We start from the raw sequence: 14731 nt of genomic DNA on the forward strand, positions 1-14731 counted from the left end.
AATAACTAAATACAGAGAAATCATAAAGTGATTTTTTTTTGAACAATTAGAAACTCTGGATATTGTCTCACTATTCTGGATCCATCAACTGTTTCCTATAGATCAAAAGCATCCTTCTTTTAGAAATAGTGGTTTTTTTTTCTTGACAAAGAGTTTGTAGTAATGACATTTATTTGTCAGAGACTGAAGAGACATAAACTAATTTGTTTGTATAAATCTATTTTATCTAATATTGTTAATCAGTCTTCATTTTTCTATTTTCCACCATCTGGATGTCATCATTGGCTGAAAACATACCATCTAGAAAGAGGAGAATGTGAAATAGGCCACATTTCTCTTTTTTTTTCTTTCAGCTTTTAGGAACGTTATTTTCCTTCCACCTTTTTTCCTTCTGCTCAGGTGTCTGCAGAGCAGCTCAGGACCACTCAGTGGTGGCTCCAACCCACTCGGTGGCCTGCGCCGTGGGAGCTGCTGATCAGTCCTCAGTGGCTGGCTGCGCACTCCAGTCTTCCATCGGGAACTGCTGGATGCGCACAGAGGGGGTACGGGCACACCCTCAGACCAGTCGGCGACCTCCGGCTGAGCAGCAGCGAACTCAGGAGCTGGTGCGGTCCATTCACCCTGGAATTCCTCTTTGGTCACAACCTTCTCAGTAGCAGCTTGCTCCTCCTTCTCAATCTCCTTTGGGTCTCTGTAGAAGTAAAGATGAGGCATAACCTCCCTCGGGTGCTCACGGGAGAGAGTACCTCGCATGCGGAGTACTTCCTGTGCCAGCATCCACCACATCAGACCCACTGAGTGAGCTCCCTTGTTGCATGGGATGGCAATGTTCAATAGCACAGAGGAGAATCTGAGTTACACAGAGCAATGGTGGGCAGGTTGACATATGAGGCCTCTGTGAGGGGCTAGTGGTCAGCCCTGGGATCAGTCACCACTGGAAGCCTTGGCTCACTGAAGGCTGCTTGGATCTGATTAGTGAAGGTCCCAGGTGTAAAGCAGCCGGCAATGGGAGTGGCTCCTGTGACAGCAGCAAACTTCAGCTTAGCTAGCTGGCCAGTGTTCCTGGAGGAGATGACGCTGACGTCAGCAGATTTCTCAATGGCAACAATAGCTCGAGCTGCGAGCAATAGCTTCTCCCAGGTCCTCTTCCGATTTATGATGTAGATACCGTGACTTTTCCTTTTGTAGATGAACTGCTCCATCTGAAACAAGGTTGGTGCCACCTAAGTGGGTTCCTGCAGCAAGGAATTTGAGGACATCTTCCTCCTTCTGCAGGATTGTCAAGGGCTCCGGACATTATGTTAAGTTTCCCTTTAAGTTACGATGGGAATCAGCAGCAGTTGCTCCATCCACTGGCAAACTCTTGAATCAGCAACAGCAGTTTGATCCAGAAGAAACCACTAGGCTTTGCCAATCGGCTTGAGTCCACTGAATCAGCTAAAAGTCACAAGAACACCACCAGAAGTTCTTTGGTGCATTTCTCTCTATGAAGATACGACAATGATCAGCAAAGAAGACAAGGTGATCCAAAACCACGCAACATTGTCAGGGAAGACCAACATCAGTGAAGCCCAACGATGACTACCAAGGAATGACAAGGACCCAACTTCACACAATGCAGTCCAACTTTAGTCCCTGTTTCAGAGACAAGATGATTTAGGATGCAGAAGAATTAAGTAATTTGAAAATACCATGTGTGTTACAGAGCCAGTAGATCAATGTTCTCTGACTAGACGAGTGCAAGTATCACAGACCATTATGACAAGCCACAAATATTCTAGGATAAAATACAAGGTTTCTTCTTACAAATATTTTTTCCAATTTGTCTCACTAGAAATAACTAAAGTGATTAGAGTTAAAAATTACCTTTTACCTATCCTTGTTTTTATTTTTTCTAGTGGTGATTATTTGAATTCCAAAAACAAAACAAAACAAAACAAACCCAAACGACAAAACATGGCCTATTCTTTTGACTTATGATTGTAAATAATTTTTAAATGATTTATAAATTTTTTAAATTTTATGTGCATTGATGTTTTGTTTATATGTATGTCTGTGTAAGAGTGTCAAGATTCCCTGGACCTGGAGTTGCAAACAGTTTTGAGCTGCTAATTGGATGCTGAGAATTGAACTTGGGTCCTCTGGAAGACCAGCCAATAGTCTTAATCACTGAGCTGTCTCTCCAACTCCAATCCTAAGTAACTTTAAAATTTAAAAATTCTAAAAGATGCTAGTATATATCACTCCACTTTTTTCTCCCCTATTCCCAAATTTCATTGATTACTTAATTTTTGGTTCAATTCTTTAACTGGACTCCTAATAATGTAGTTAAATCTGTTTTATCTCTTCAAATAGGTATGCATCATATCTTTTGATATGTACTGTCAGAATAACATGTCAGCATGAAGATGCGCATACAGAAATAAAGACAATCAATAATTGATACCTGGGGAAGATTGGCCCAGAAAGACTTTGAATATCATAGTCTATGAATCTTCAAGTTCTTGATACACCATGGGAAATATTTATGTATAAGCTACGTACCTACCCTTATAGCCCTTAATTATCTTTAGATTCTTCATACTATCATACTATAGTACATGCTACATAATTTGCTGTCTATAATGTATAGTTATATATTATATTGTAAATGGTGTATAAATAGTTGTGTTGTCAAGGGAAAAGTGAAAAGAGAAAAGTATCTGTGTATACTCAGTTCAGATGCAATTAAAAAAAATACACCCTTTATTTACTCCAGTCTGCCTGAATCCACACTTGCAAAACCCCAGGTACTGAGGCTGTAACAATCCTGAATCACAAACAAAAATTTTGTATTTCATGATAGTGACTGCTCTGCCACGCCCACTTGTCTACTCCAGTTAAGTCTGCAATATCGGGGGTAAAAGCCTGATCGAGGACAAGGTGCGTTATGACTTCAAAGGGAGTTTGTGCCTCCTGGGTATTCAGTCAGTCATTGTCATCTCCTAACTCAGACGTGTTCCAGATTAGTCTTTCCAATCATCAACACTCCTTCTTATTCAGGCATAAAGGTACCCCAAGAAATGATTCGTAAATGGCTAAAAAAAGGGTGTTGTTTCCTGGCTAGCACAACGTTCCAATATATCCTAATTTATTTCCAAGCTGTCCTTAGCTTGGAATTTCTCACAAGGAATCTGCCTTATCAGATAGGATGTCCTCAGAGTTAGCAACAGAGGTCAGGCACCATTGCTTACTGTTAACATAGTTAGAATTCTCAGGGCAGTCCCACAGAAGATAGAACTGTTTTACATACCTGAGAGTAATTGAAGGACTTCCCTCACTTAAGGGCATTAACAGGAACTGCTAGATTGGAACTTTCTGGTGCCTGCCTCCAGCAGACCCAGAGAATTAGCATGGGAATACCAAAATAGCCCCAGCAGGGAGGGCACCACTGCTCTTCTGCCCGCTTCACACCTGAATACCTGATCCTACTGACCTTGTTGTGACTGTCACCTGCCTACGTGACTTTTTTCATTCCCCCTGTTTTCTGTATACCATATAAGCCTGTTTTTCACTTTGTGCAGGGGCACTAACTAGAACTAGAACTTAGATGGACTAGGACTTAGATTCATGCAGTCCGCAGCATCCCCTCCCCGCCCCCGGGCCCAGAACGCTTGGGCCAGGGGTGGTGGGGGGGGGAGGTGGGGAGTGTGGTGCAGCGCCTGTCCAGAAGAGGTGGCTACTTTAGACCCAGTGTGTTTCAGGTAGCCTCAGATGTACCTCAACTGCTGAGCTGCCAGATTTCTCATTTCTCTTTTGCAATGACTGTAAAAGTCTGATGCTATTTTTAAGAAATACATTCAGATCCTGTACTTCTATGTGTCGTCTCTGCCATCATTTCTTCACCTATGCCTTGTCAACCTGACTAGGACCCCGTTTCTCCTGAGGGTTGAGGGAGGGCCAGATCGGCTGGCCTGCGGCACTGCTCAAAATCACTTCTCATTCTAATTTACTTCATGTTCATATTGCTATAATTTTTATTGAACATTTTCATTTTTATTTCTTTTTAAAAATTATTTTATTGATTTACATCCCAAATGTTGCCCCCTTTCCTGCCCCCCATTCCCTGAGTTCTTCACCCCATCCCTCCTCCCCTTTGCCTTTGAGAGGATGCTCCCCCAACTCTGGCATCCCCCTTTCCTGGGCCATCAAGTCTCTACAGGAGTAGGCATATCCTCTCCCATGGAGGTCAGACAAGGCAGTTTTCTGTGTCATATGTGCCAGGGACCTCTTGAGCACTTTTCTTAAGCTACTGTTGGCGCCTCTTTTTATTGCCATTGACATATTTTCTTACTAAGAAGTTTCAATTTCTTACTCTGCCTATTGCCTTATTCCAGAAACTCTGCCTTCTTGGACTTCTGACTTTTGTTCTAATCTGGTTTGCTCAATAGCTGGACCTGCCCTCTTCAGAATATTTTTCTAGAGCACATCTTCAAAATGTTTTTTTTTTTCCCAGAAAGGTTGAGTGAAAAGTTGGTTTTCTGGAGCTTGTATATTAGGAAATACATCTCTCCAGCTTCTGTTCTGCAATGAGCACAATTCAGCAGGACCAATTCTCCATTCAATGGCAGATTCTGTGTCAGGACTGTTGGTTCCATAAATCCCTTAGGAAGGTGCAGATGCTTATTATTTATACAAAGAAAAGGCTTTCTGGGGCTGACAGAAACACCACTCAATGCCATGAGAAATAACTTCCACAAAGAGAGGAACAACTACGTTTCACTTTTATGGTGACAGTGGGATGAGCTGAGTGTAAGGGTTCACACTAGGACCGCAGGAGTGACCCCTGTTCCTCACCAGTTTGCTGAGATCTAAGGCAGGAAGGAAGAGAGTCGGAAAACCATCAGTGATGAACATCCAAGACGGAGTCAGACTTCTATTTTAATCCATTATTATACTTCTCCAGTGTCAGATGGATTGAATGTACAATTTTACATTGGAAACCTCTTAACTTCAGAACTTCATTCAATACATCACTAGACTTCCTAATAGCATCTTTTATTAAAATTTTCTTTGTTAATACACTCCTTAATTTTCTTTCTGGAAATGTAATAATTTCTGAAGCTTGTATAGAATGTACCAAGACAGGTTTTGTTTTCCATTTTTGTTTATTTGATACTTTGTAACTCATTTTTAGTTGACATGTGTGCTTTACTTCAGTTTATAGAGAAAAAAAAATCTCTCGATTGTACTAACTATATTCCCATGTATTTACAGTTTTCTCTCTGGACATGTTAGAGAAGACTGTCTGCTTCAAGCCTTGTCTGCCATCTATCCAAACTTTCCTCTTATATCTTATCATTCTGCCTTTTGTTTTATTGTGAGAGACATTGATTTCATCCTTTCAGCACTTCTATTATTGTATTTTATAAATTCTTAGTCATATTGAAATCAAAGAAATTCTTATTAATAAGAATATATAAGACTATAATAAGTTTCCTTTTTTGACAAAAGAAAAAGAATTTTTATTAAAATATTAGAAAAAGTAATTGAATGTCAAATCCAGGAAGATAAAACTCAAGTTATCCAATGTAACAATATCCAAAAGTCTCCCAAGTTAAGTTAACACATCTGTGTAAATTTCTTAGTTTTTACCAGAATTTTAATAACTTTTGTTAACATCTCAGATGATAACACAACCTACAGATTATGTATTTTGGCAAGTTGTTTCTTCTGTAACTGAATTGTGTATAGTGCTATGTACATGATATGAGCACAAACTATGCTAATTAAATTATGACACAAAAAAAAGAATGAATTTCCTGAGCAGTGGGATGTGTACCTGGAACCACACTGTTGGCGAAGCTGATGCAGGAGAATGGCTAGTTCAACATCAACTTGAGTAACACAGGAAGAAGTGGGACATGGTCTCAAAGAACCAAAAAGGAAAAAAATATTAAAATTAGTAAACATTATATCCATTGGCTATAATTTGGTGAGTTGTGCTTCTGCAACTTTGGTTAATTTTTTCTTGACACTGGATTTAGAAGGTTCTTCTTTTGACAGTGCTTCATCCTCTTTCAGATCCAACCCAAACACATGATGCGGCTTCACTGTGAGGAAGTCAGCATCAGGCCTATCTTCCCCATCATCTTCTCTGTTTAAGAACTACACAGGACCTTCCTTGACCTTCTCTGTCTCCTCAGTGCTGAGAACAGATTCAGTGTGAGGGTCTCTTGCTTTTCCCAGAAGATCTTCCATGTCTTCATTTTCCATCTCTCCATCCTGTTCTTCTTCACTGTCTCCACTAGCCAATCTGTGTTCTGTATCTTCTAGTCTCTTCCCACTTTTGTACAGGATAGACATTTTCTCACTGAAATAAGCTCAAATATTCTTCTGCTTCATCGTTGGTGAGTGGGGGAGCTGAACTGCTCCAGCGACTTGATTCTTTACCAATTCTTCGGTTGGCTGTTTCTCCCTCTTCTGAAGAAATCTTATCTGTGGTGCCACAGCAAGACCAAGAGACAGTGCATATTCAGTAATGGCTAACTTGCTCACATTAAATACTTCTTTATCCTTCATGACATAGACTGAATGTATGTAGGAGACAAAACATCTTTGAGCTCTTTCTTTTAAATCTTGATCTAAACGTGATTCTAATTTCTTCTGAGCATGGATGAGTTTTTCTGGATTGATTCTGATCTCCTTCTCGGTTGTTTTCTTCTGGAGAAGCTGCTGCACCATCCCTTGTTCTTCTGAGGGTAGTAACATTAATAACACTTCTCCGTCATCTTTGTACCTGGATGTTCTACAAGCTCTGTGAACATATGTGTTGGCATCCTCTGGACAATCCAACTGAAGGACCCAATTTACAGCTGGAAAATCCAGTCCCCTGGCTGCAAATCAGTAGCAAAAAAGTACTCTCTTTTGGACAAATTCATTATAGACTTCCATCTTTCTCATCTGCTGTTGCGGGCCATGGAGAGCAAGGATCCCTGGGCACAGCTGGCAGAACACCCCGTACAGATACTGAACCTATTTGCAACTGGAGAAACCCACAAGACTCTTCTTCTTTAGGTGGCTTCTCAAAAAGAAAAACGGCACACTTGTTTTTTTTGGTGCCGCTCACAAACTAACTAGTTCTGTTCCAGTGGAGCTGAGGTGCTGTACTTTCCTTTCCCATGAACCCAGGCAAACGCAGAGTAGCTGGGGTGCTGTACTTTCTTTCCCATGAACCCAGGCATACTCGGAGTCTTTCAAACTCAAGCAAGCGAAGTCCTTTACAGATTTGTTCTGTGTGACTGAGAACAGTAAAGTCTGGTGTTTCTTGGGAAGATTTTCAATAATAGCATTCGTGGTATCAGCAAAGCCCATATCCAAGATTCTGTCTGCCTCATCCAGAGCTAACATCTGAAGAATGGTGGGATGAAAACATATTGTTTCATCCATGTGTTGAAGAAGTCAACCAGGTGTGCAAATGAGTATGTTTTTTTCTCCTTTTTTAAAACTTTTATTATATTATGATGAGAAAAGTTACATGATTTCAATTTATCTGAATTTGTTAACATTTTTTAAAAAGATTTACTTATTTATTATATGTAAGTACACTGTAGCTGTCTTCAGACACACCAGAAGAGGGCATCTGATCTCATTACGGATGGTTGTGAGCCACCATGTGGTTTGAACTCAAGACCTTCGGAAGAGCAGTCAGTGTTCTTAACTGCTGAGCCATCTCTCCAGCCCGAATTTGTTAACATTTAAAAACATATTTTAAGTAAATAGAATTAAATCATATTCTTGTTTCCCTTTTGTACCCCAACTCCTCCCAGAGACCCCCCTTCAATACCTACAATATCTTTTTTGTCATATTCTTAAAATTTATAAAATATTAGAACAATAAAAGTTGTTTGCTCCTTATGTTGATGTTTTCCATCTATTATCCTTTGTAGAGCTGGATTTGTGGAAAGATATTGTATAAATTTTGTTTTGTCATGGAATATCTTGTTTTCTCCATCTATGGTAATTGAGACTTTTGCTGAGTATAGTAGCCTAGGCTGGCATTTATGTTCTTGTAGGGTCTGTATGACATCTACCTAGGATCTTCTAGCTTTCATAGTCTCTGGTGAGAAGTCTGGTGTAATTCTGATAGGCCTGCCTTTATATGTTACTTGACCTTTTTCCCTTACTGCTTTTAAAATTCTTTCTTTCTTTAGTGCATTTGGTGTTTTTATTATTATGTGACAGGAGGAATTTATCTTTTGGTCCAGTCTATTTGGAGCTCTATAGGCTTCTTGTATGTTCATGGGCATCTCTTTCTTTAGGTTAGGGACATTTTCTTCTATAATTTTGTTGAAGATATTTACTGGCCCATTACCTTGGGAGTCTTCAGTCTTTTCTATACCTATTAACCTTTTTGGTCTTCTCATTGTGTCCTGGATTTCCTGGATGTTTTGTGTTAGGAGCTTTTTGCTTTTTGCATTTTCTTTGACTGTTGTGTGAATGTTTCTTATGGTGTCTTCTGCTCCTGAGATTCTCTCTTCTATCTCTTGCATTCTGTTTGTGATGCTTGCATCTATGACTCCTGATTTCTTTCCTAAGTGTTGTATCTCCTGGGTTATCTCTCTTTCTGATTTCTTTATTGTTTCTATTTCCATTTTTAGATTCTGGATGTTTTTGCTCATTTCCTTCACCTGTTTGATTGTGTTTTCCTGTAGTTCTTTAAGGGATTTTTGTGTTTCCTCTCGAAGGGCTTCTAGCTGTTTACCTGTGTTCTCCTTTATTTCTTTGAGGGTGCTATTTATGTCTTTCTTAAAGTTCTGTATCATGGTGTCATCTTACCATGAGAAATGATTTTATATCTGAATCTTGCTTTTCCGTTGTAATGGTGTGTCCAGGACTTGCTATGGTGGGAGAATTGGGTTCTGATGATGCCAAGTAACCTTGGTTTGTCTTGTTCATTTTTTTATACTTCTCCCCCACCCCCGCCACCTGAATATCTCTAGTGCTACCTGCCCTTGCTAAATCTGACTGGAGCCTGCCCTTACTGTGATCCTGGTTGTGTCAGAACTCCTCAGAGTCAAGCTGTCTCCGTGATCCTGTGATTCTGGGGTCCAGGATCTTCCTCTGGGTGTTGTGGGACTGGCTGCAGAGCTTGCACCCAAGGTCTGCTCAGGACACCAGCCCAAAGATATGTATAATAAGTTTTCTTATTCCTTTTTTTAATAGCAAAGTGTTCTTGTATTACAGACAGTATCTTACAAACCTGTTTAAGGATATTGTGTCTGTTGTATGTTTGGCTGTGAGCCATGGTGTTGTGGAACAGTGTCACCAGTTCACAGCAGGCGTTAATGTCTTTCAGAGTAGCAGTGATCACTTGCAAGAGAACCTCACCCAAGTGAGCTTGTTTCCCTATAGCAGGGCTAGGGAGAGTCTTTAGCTCAGTGGTTCTCAACTTTCCCAAATCCTCTGACCCTTTAATATAGCCTTCATGTCGTAGTGACCGCAACCACAAAATTATTTTTGTTGCTACCTCCCCACTCTAATTTTGCTACTGCTATAAATTGTAATATAAATACCTGCTTTTCTGATGGCTTTTTTTTTTGTATAGAATAAAGTTTATTTAGGGCATGAGGAGGGGAGTTAAGAGGGTAGTAGAGGCAGAGAAAGGCAGAGAGAAGGAGAGAGTAGAGAAGTAGGGGCAGGTCATGACCACGTGGAGAGAGGGGGGAAGGGAATGGGAGAGAGGGTGAGGAAGGGTGAGAAGCAGGAGTAAGAGCTTTTCCAATGGTTTTAAGTGACTCCTGTAAAAGAGTGTTTTGACCCCAAAGGGGTCAAGACCCACGAGTTGAGAACCTGTGCGTTAGACACTCTCTGGATTGCAGCCGCTCCTTCCCTCCTGTGTTCTACTCCCAGTTGTGTGTATTTGTTGCTCAACCACATCCAGTCTCAGGAGTTGTTAAGGAAGATATAGAATTAAAAGCTAACTAAAGTGGGGATGACTCCATTCATACAGCTGTGGGGACATGGTCATTCATGCTGGCATAAGACTTCCTTGTGATGTAACTGTCTTGGAGTCACTCATGCTTCAGGAAGTGATCCCCCTCCGATGCTCCTGTTTGTGAGCTCAGAAAATTAACTGATGGGCCACAGTGAACTTGGGATGGGGTGTGGGGCAATTGTTCCGTTGGAGGGTCATTGGTACCTTACTTAGGGTACATAGTTGTTCCTGTCTTACCGGGAAAGGTTAACTCAACATCTAGAAAGCACAATTAGGATAGCTTAGAAGGCAAAAGCTCTATTTGTCTCCTGTAGAATGAATCTGGACATACATGCAAGCCCCTTTCTTATGTTTGTCTCTCATAATCTCAAAGAATTGTTGTGCTCTTCAGTATCATCACATCAACTTTCAAGCAAGAGGAGATGAATGCAAAGGCGAGTTTAACCTGTGTCATAAATATATGTATATACACACACAGACACACACATATGTATATGTATATATATATATATATAAACACACACGTATATGATAGATACATATTTTTAAATGCTTTTCTAGAAGTCACATATAATGACTTCTGTTTATATATGGCTATTCAGAGCTGGTTCACACAATGGATCATTCGAAGGTATTTTAGAAGGAGTTAAGTCAGTCAACTGGTCAACAATGTCTACTAGAGATATTAACTGAAAGTTGAGTCTCCTCTTTTGTTCTTCTCATTGTCTCCTTTATTCTATTATTTCTCAACTGTCTAATCCTAAGCTGGGACTATTTGTAAGTAACCAGACTGATGGGATTTATAATTACTGTTTATATGTCATATTAACTTTTAGTTTTCCCATTTCCCATTTATGATAAAGTTAAGGCTTCTCAAGTTTTGTTAAACATGCTTATCAGTTTGACACTCCTACTTTATTGATACTGCCTGTTTTATTATCTCAGACGGAGGGACTAGTGCAGTTGTTGCAAATCCCAAATCATATATAAACAGTATTCCAGTTTTCACCTGGTTACTGAGGGAGACACATTTCAATTAAACTGGCAGTGGTTCAGGCTTCCCTTTTAGATTAGTAAGCTTTACAAGTTGGTTGATTCCATAGATATCACTTCCAAGCTTCCTTAGTTTCTAAAGTCATCCACCTATCCCAAATGTTTAAAAACTTTATTGGAACATACTGAATTAACATTAGGACTATGGAATAGAGGTAATGGAAGTTGAAGCGTGGGAAAATGATGGTGGGTACAAGAAAGGCGAGCTTGACTTCTCTGAGATTTTGCTAGAAGGAAGAGAAAGAAGGTCATTAAAATGACGTTATCATTTATAAAGTTTCAGGACACTCGGGAGACATGTATGCCTATGGTTAGATTTGACAGAACATTTAGACACATCGAAGTGTTTATCAAGTAGAGACATGTGGGACCAGAGAGTCGTGGAATTGGGGATGAGGGACCTGGCCTGGAACAAGAGGGAGATCGAGGTGTGTCCAAACCCTGGGAATCTGTCCAGAGATCAACAGTATGCAATTTGATTGCTTCTTCCTGCCCTGGGCCTTCATATTGGCTTGTAGGCCTGCCCGGCCTACTCTGCGCCACTGGAGAAGGTCATGTAGCCAGGTTAAACTTCCTTTCCCCTTAGAAGGTCAAGTCCAGCAGCACCAGGAACTCCTCATTATGCAAATGAGGCATCCCTAGTGCACTGGCCCTGTCAACAATGGATAGTCCCTGTAAATAGTCGCATGAAAACGAGCTGTCTCACTGAAACTGCCATCCTCACCACTGCCTGCTGTCTCTTAGCTCCAGCCCTTCTGCCTTAGGTCTCCCTAGGATTCACCAGTAGCGATCAGGCAGACCCCGCGGTATCAGAAGCCTGAATGGCAGAGACACCCTTAAAGCCTGGCTGGAAAACCTAACAGGGCACTTCAGACTGGTCACGATCTTTTCAAATGCATCCTTTGGAACAATATGTTTTGCCAAATATAACTAATTGTGACTCTTACATATCATATCAGCATTTGTTGAAAATATTTTGTCGTTACTAATGCACTTGTATGTACACAGAGACAAGGTTGCTATTGAGGGAAAAAAATTGAAGAGATTGCCTTCCAAAGATTGCCTACTCACTTGTCAGCTGAAGCAGGATAAGGAATGATGTTCAAGCAGTCTCTTTGTGTTAGATACATAAAAATCATTATTTTTAATTTCCTAACTTTCTAAGAAAGTATTTTTATTTAAAAAAATTTTTAGACAAAAAATGTATGTGTGAATTATGTACAACACGATGTTTTGCAATACACAGGCATTATAAATGGTTAGATCTGGTTAACTAATGGTGGATTAATTCAGACACCATTCATTCACGCAGTAGTCATTTGGGGATGAGGGCTCCTAGTACCCACTCTTTGCGTTTGCAAAGACGCTGAGACAGACGCAAAGCCAGGGCAATCACAGTTCCATGTGTCTGAAGATGCGGTCAGCCAGGTTCCTGCTCTTTTGCTTGCTTACTTCGTGAGCACAAAGCCTGTTGCTTTCAAGTTTCTGCACCCCTGGGTGGTTTAAGAAGACTACCACTGATGAAACCAATGTTATTTCTCATTTCAACTCTCCCTTTAGAGGAAGTCTGGCCAGCCACATTTTTCTTTCTTTTTTTTTTTTTAAATAAGATAAATCTCTGTGGAGCTGCTTTCTAAACGTATGCCAGCCCCAGCCTTTCCTCTTGAGATTGGGCCTATAGGTGGCAGCAACTGTAAACTGCTGAGTTAGAGGGACCTGTGCCAAAAGCTCTCTTGAAATACTTGGAATAGTTTAAATATTCTTTGATATTCAAAAATGAAATTTTCTCAGATAAGGAAGTGGAAAGCCAACCTTAAGCTGTGCCTTGGGAGTAGACCGTTCTCCATAGCCCACGTTACAGAGATGAGACAGACCACAGGGCTTGATATGCCTGCTGCCTCTGAAGGGTTATTCTCTAAGGATGGTTGGAGTAAGTCTTTATTGTCTGTGACTGACATGGTCAGATTGGCTATCTTTTCCACTGAATCACTGTGTATAAAAGATTTTGGTTCTACAATAACCTGCAGTACAGGCATCAACCCCTTTGTGCTAAGCATTCAATAAGTGCTGGGGTTTTAACTCGTACCTCAAATGTTGCACTGATTGTGAATGTGCCATAAAAATAACCGATATAATTCAAGGTTTTGCATGTCAAAGAATGCTAACATGCATAGATCAGCATGTGACTTAAGGGAAATTTATAGAAAAAATCCTATTATAGTTTGTGTTATTTTATTGATTTTTTTACTTGTTTATTCTTGAGAGCATGGAATTTTATCTGGTTTTCAAGGTGAGGAACACCTGCATTTTCAGTGATGTTTTCCAATGGTCTATTAGTTAGGTTCTGGAGGAGCCAAGACAATATGTACTTTAGCTCTGTCTATAGGTAATTGATAAACTATATTTGGCATGATTAATCTAATCACATCAGTCATCATCAGGGTTTATAGTTTTGTGGCTCAGTTCATTAGGAGACAGTGGATTGTATCAGTTATATTTTAGCCAGCTAGACCTAGCCTTTATGTTTCCTCATCCTGAGGATGGCCTTAAATGATTCTTCTTTAATCTGTAGACCTAAAATGTCATAGGGAGTAAAAGCTTGCTACTTCAAATATAGACCATTAGCCATTCAGCACAGACAAATTGTTTAAATTTAATAATTTAAATAAAAGTCAAATACATTTTAAAAATTTATTTTAAAAGGATTTTTTTTTTGTAGGCATTATTTAGTTGGGTCATTTCTATTGTGTAAGGAGATCGATTAATTCATTGGAAAAAGACAATAAAATAGTGTCACTTCTGCAAAGAAAGTTTTAGTATGTGCCAACAGCAAGAGCTTCACTGAAACAGACCAGATGGGAAGATGATCCAGTGGCTAAGAATGTGTACTATTCTACTAGAGGACCAGAGTCCAGTTTCCAGCACCCAAGTCTGGCAGCTTCCATATGCCTCGCCTCCAACTCGAGCATCTGATGCCCTCTTCTGGCCTTCATGAGCAGTGCACTTCTGTGTACATAGCACACACACACACACACATATGCACATAATTTAAAAACATCTTTAAACAAACAGCTAATAAACACTTAGAAATAAATACACCTGTGTTATAGATTTCAGGATTTTTTTTAAAGTAAGGCATTGACATTTTAGGTTATAAGCTTGGCAATATCTCATAAATTTTATTTTGAGATACGGCTAAGGTAGGAATTGATGTGAACAACTGAATATCATTTGTACAGTATTTGTCTAAGATTAAAATTAGAGGATTAATGTTCTCCTCAGAAATTATTGTGTTTCCTTGTGTTCCTGGGTAAAACTTACTGAGGAACAAGGTATTGGAAAGCACATAGATACATCACATGACATAGGCAATGCTGAGTGACACAGCTAGTAAAGGCGAAGAAATGAAAGAGAGGGCTTCAGACAGATGGGCATTTTCTGTAGAGAACTCCCTTGTTGTCCTTGCACTTGAAAATACAGTAGGTCTCATTTAATCTCTGAATCCTTATCTTCAAAGATAAGGGTTTCCCCCAATGATTGTTTTATTATTGCTTCAAAGCTTATAGAACGTGTAGCAAGTCACAGCTTATGGATACTAAAGAATACTGTCATTGTGCTTTGCAAACTTAAATTTATTATTGTTAGGTAATATTTGTCACACACACACACACACACACACACACACACAGAGAGAGAGAGAGA

General features: G+C 39.8%; 2 pseudogenes; both read right to left on the reverse strand.

Moving 5' to 3' along the window:
- Positions 1–415: 415 nt before the first annotated feature.
- On the reverse strand, positions 416–1297 carry LOC116084461 (annotated as a pseudogene).
- A 4667-nt stretch (positions 1298–5964) lies between these two features.
- The window catches only part of LOC116084212, a 14426-nt pseudogene continuing 5659 nt past the window's right edge, over positions 5965–14731 (reverse strand).

The sequence above is a fragment of the Mastomys coucha genome, unplaced genomic scaffold (genome assembly GCF_008632895.1).
Source record: "Mastomys coucha isolate ucsf_1 unplaced genomic scaffold, UCSF_Mcou_1 pScaffold9, whole genome shotgun sequence".
Lineage (NCBI taxonomy): Eukaryota > Metazoa > Chordata > Mammalia > Rodentia > Muridae > Mastomys > Mastomys coucha.